Genomic DNA, 5,344 nt, shown 5'->3' with positions numbered 1-5,344 from the left:
CATAGACATAGTAAGGAGAGAGGTGTTTTTTTTTTAATGAGGCAACATGTTATGATACTGGTGTGTTTTATATACATGTATGATTATCATGTCAATGCATTTGAATGTTACTTTCTTCTCTTCATATGATCATAGCAGAGAAGCATTTATGATGCATGTGAAATTGATGCCATGTGGAATATAAAAACACAAAATTCCTCAAATGATAATCATCTATTGTAATTGACTAAAGGTAAAAGAGGATATTACATTAACTTGAAAGATCATTTTTTTGAATATACTAAAACTTTCTTAAGGTTTAAAGAGGATTCATTTTGCAACAGTGTAGACATAAAACCCTGCAAAATTTGTTATTTTTTGTAAGTAAAGAAAAAAAATTACATATTGCTTTTAAAAGTGGGAAATTGCTTCTCTTTGCATTGTTTTGAGTTCATATCATGTGCATATATAGCACCATTATCATGATATAATTCATCATATAACATATAATGCTACATTTTAAAGTAAAACATACTTCCCAAATTGCACTTAGCACGAAGTATTCACATCTATTTTTAAGTCGCTCATTTTAAGTCGCCATTATTTTATGTTAATTTTTTTTCATTTTAGGTACTGCAATACAAAAGATGGTCTTTATTAGGGAGAGATTCCACTGTATTTCAACCATTGTATTACATAAATGGTACTTCTTTTGTGTTTCAAACATTGAAGCCTGACCCAAAAGCAGTTTCACATATTTAGACACAGATTCAGTGTAAATAGATTTCTGAAGTTATTTTGCATTGGAACAAAAATTTCCTGAAAACTAGAAAGATAAAGCAAAACATTGCAAAATTGGATAACCCTGTATTTCTTAAAACCTGTTCCTCTGTGTTAGTGTGTATATGAAATTCTTGCATTTTAATTGTGATATTATTTTTTTGATATTTGTTTGAATTTCCCTCTTAGAAAGGCAATACATATTGGTAAGCCACCTTTAATTATCACTCTGATGTAGTTACGGTGATTGGACATGTACTTCTATGTTCCGAAATATATTTTACAAAAGCATCTTTTAACTTTTTGTCTTTCCTTCTTTTTATGTTTGTTACTTGTGTTGTAACTAAGACTTCTTTTTAATCAGTTTTAACATAATTATGATTTCATTTTCATTAGAGGTTATTTTCAGTTATGTGTGATATATGTTTTCAAGGCACACTTGTACAGCATTACTGCATTGATTGGTATGTGATGATAACCTGGGGAGGGGGTTTCACAAAGAACTTATTGTTACTTAGAGTCATGTCGAGGAGCACATGATATTTAATGCCTAATCTCATTGACGACTATGCAGTACTTCGCGTCCTCTAATCATGATCTGACCAATGCGCTGGTGCATTTTGTGGGAATTTAAGTGTGATTTTTAATCAAACGTCACTCTTTGTGAAACCACCTCCCGGGTTTACTGCAAAATGGAAGATGTGAAATATACATATACATTATTGGATTGTTCCATTTTCAGGCCAAAATAACTGTGTACAGGGACTTGCAAGGAGCAATAGCAAGCAACTTTCACTATACAACCATGTATATTTATGATTTTGTTGAATTATTTCACTCAGTTTTCTAATAGTAAAGTTTATTTGAAATTGCACAATTTGCAAATTGGAATTAAACTTTTGTTTTTCTAGTTCCACTATCAAAAGATATGTTATTATTTTGTCATGTTTCCACATAATTTTCTCATCTGTGATAAGAATCGTTTCCCAAATTCAAGATAGAAGATCACCCTTTTTATTAATTTCTCATGTTGGATAAGACAAACTTTGCTTGTAAAACAAAACTCACACTTGTTCCTGCTTATCTCATTTCAACACAAATTTCATTTAATAAATGTCATGTAGTCACTGGAATAAAATCTTATCATATATTGTATTATAGCACTGAAGGTCTTTTTCACCATCCTATTACTTGTAATACTTTTAGTAACGTTTACAGGGGCCCTGCCTATCAAAGAAATAAACTGAATCAATCACTTTCAACTATGGAAAGCCAGTTTCACCATTATCTGGAATGCATATATCCATTCAGTGTTACCTGGAAGGCATAGATGTAGATGATGACATCCATTGCTTTCCATAGTATAAGATGATTCATTCAATCAGTCAGAACTATATTGTATAAAACTGTTTGGTTCAAGTATAATTTCCATGTCATGCAACTGGGGGGGGGGGGGAATATATGGAATTCCCTTGCAGTATTGAAACTCTAAATGAAAGAAAGAATTTTTTTTAAACTGGAATGTTTGTAAACGATTGTCACCTGTTCTGTTCCCTGCATGGAATATTGTCAATAAACTGTAAATGAATTCTCAATGGTAAAAGTCTCTCACTGTACTTTTTATTATATAGCCTCATCATGCCATTCAAACCTTTTTCATCTCTTAGATTTTTTTTCAACTTTTCAATGCAACAGGGAAAAATGTATGAAATTCCCTTCCAGTATTGAAGCTATAAATGAAAGAAAGATTTTTTTTTAAAAGTGGAATGTTTGTCTGTGAAAACATTCTGAACACATGTTTGTGAAATTACAAAGTTGCATCAGAGCACCTTCTTACAAAGATTTACGATTGATCCAATCAATCATAACTATTGAAATTCATCAGTGTCACCATTTTTCTATGGGAAATTTGCAATATGTCCTTTGTAAACAAAGGAGAACACACCAAATTGTCAAGAAATCAATGAATTTATGGATATACATTCATATCTAGAAATTTTTTAGAACAAACATGCATTTTATACGTTGACTTTGCTGGCTTTCCATAGTTGCGATTGATAACATCAATTGCAACTCTTTGTAAGACAGGTCTCAGGCTTGCCTTCCCTTTTACAGGTATTCAGTATACTACACTACCCCCAAAAAGGAAAGAAAACTTATCAATTTATTGTTATTCTATATTTGTTTAATAATTATTAAAATGATTAAATACAGACCAATGTTAAAAATTTGCATACACTATTAGGTTTTATGAATAATTATTTGATTGAATTTGTAGCCTGATCGAAATGAAAGGGGTATATTAGTGCATTACATTAATACAGAGTGCTTATCAATGTAATGTACATTATTTCTTCAAGTAGCTGTGTAATGTAATGCAATACCACGTTTTAATCAGAAAAATGACACGAAGCCTTCATTGCATATAGGTACTTCTCTTTTTTCCACCAATTCTTTTGTAATTTCTTTACAACTTTGGTAAATATTTTGAGATGGCCTTTAGTCTTTTATGATAATGTGATATTCTTTTGGCTCCTGAGAGACCTTAATGATAACAAGAAAGGATCTTCAAACGTGCTGTACTATTGGACGCGAAGAATACTTGCAGATTCTAGCCTTCAGATATTACATTCACAAGAAGCATGAAAAAAACTATCAGGTTTTCATAATTTGAAAGATTACAGTACTTTAAAAGGTTATATTTAAGCTGTTATTAGCATCCAAGTGAAGGAAACTTCATGCCGATGGGAATGTTTTTGAAATGTTAATGCCTTGGAAATGAAGTGAGAAGGTGTTTTTTATTAGTTCATTGTTTCATTGCTTTAGGAATACCTCATTAATCCTAGTTTGATAAGCCAACTTTGTGTGGAAGTATTTTCCGCTAAATTCAGACATTTTACAATGATCCGACCTGATCGGTTCAGGTTTATAAAACTTAATACACCGTACTATTCATGTAATTGGTTCTCATTCTTTTGTTTATCACCTATTGCTAATTATGTTAAAGAATATCCAAAAACACTTTTCTCATTCAAGAATTGTCTGAAAATCTACCTATTCTAATTTTACCATTTGTATTTGATGTTTGTAGTGATGTAAACTTTAATTTTAAACCTCACATTTTTTTTTCTAATTTCTTTCTTTGCTTAATCCGGGTTTTGAAAATATTCGTTATAAATGAAATATAAAATAATAGTAATCATTACGAGTATAGTATTACTGTGCCCCGTACATTTTAAGACTTGTTATATGATTCAAAGTTTTCTTGTCTCCTATCTCTAAAGAACACAGATTGATCCGAATGCATTTCAATTCTCTATTAAACAAGAAACTGAAAAGTTTTGTGAGAAGATAACGAAAGAGTTATTCATGTTACGGCTGTCATATATGACAGGTTTCTTTTATATATAGTTACCATGGTGACCCAATTTCAAAAGTAAAATTCACACTCAGGGTATTGCACAAGTCCAATCTATCAACTAAGTTACAGACTAGCTTGCTTACTTACTTTAAATTTACTAACTTACTTATTTTACTTGTTTGGTAGAAAGAAGCTGCTGAAAACTGCTTATCTAATAAAAGAGAGCCAATGGAGTAAATTAGAGAGTCAAAAGGGGCCTGAGCTTTCGATCCTAGCAGAATTTTCGTCGGAGGTGAAATGAGGCAAAAAATTATTAATTTACTTTACTTAGTTACTTACTAAATTACTTACCTCACTTACCCACCAACCTACTTACCTACCTTCTTACTTTTATACCCCAAAACGGGGCAATCTTGTAATGAGAGTATTAATGTACTCAACTTGTTTTTAGATACTTACATGTATCCTAGAACTGTCAAATATAACAACAGAAATTATTTGAGGGTGACATTAAGGGGAAAAAATAATAGGATGAAGACTGTTCACATATCGATACTCTATATTTTTTTTAATAATAATAATATAGGGTATTTATATTGCGCACATGTCCACCTTGTTAGGTGCTCAAGGCGCTCCTATTTCAAAATGATATTTTTTCCTTCTCACAAATGTGATCAGGGAACATCAAGTGCCATGAAGTATTGTAATGTTGTCCAGTTTCTGGTCAAGAAAAAAGGGAATAATAAAGGAAGAATCAAGGGAAAAAGGTTCCATCTGTTTAGAAAATGTAAATTGCATCTATTCAAAATTAGATAGAAGTAAAAGAAACAGACTTCCTTCTGCAATATCAGGTTTGTTTCAAAATGCAATGGGATGTATCATTCCATTTCAACCAAATAAAAAATAAAAGGTATTTAAGAGCAGTTCATGATTAATTCATGGTGGGATAAAATCACTGGATATTCCAAAAAGAGAAATAAGTGACAGTATCTTTAATGAAATCATGGACAGAAATGTCAATACCTATAACATATGCATGAAAGAGAATACCCCAGTTAAACTGCCATTTTGAAGACAAGTGAAAAACAAAACCCCCAATGTCAATGGAAAGCAGAAAGAAGTTTTTCAAGATTTGCTATTTCCACTCTCTTGCGTCTCATTCCTAATTACCTCGGTCGAGATATAACCAAAAAAATTCAATGAAAGCAGATTGTTGTCAGAAAA

This window comes from Lytechinus variegatus, chromosome 2 (genome assembly GCF_018143015.1).
Source record: "Lytechinus variegatus isolate NC3 chromosome 2, Lvar_3.0, whole genome shotgun sequence".
NCBI lineage: Eukaryota > Metazoa > Echinodermata > Echinoidea > Temnopleuroida > Toxopneustidae > Lytechinus > Lytechinus variegatus.
The sequence above is the reverse complement of the archived record's forward strand: the minus strand, read 5'-3'. Positions refer to the sequence as shown.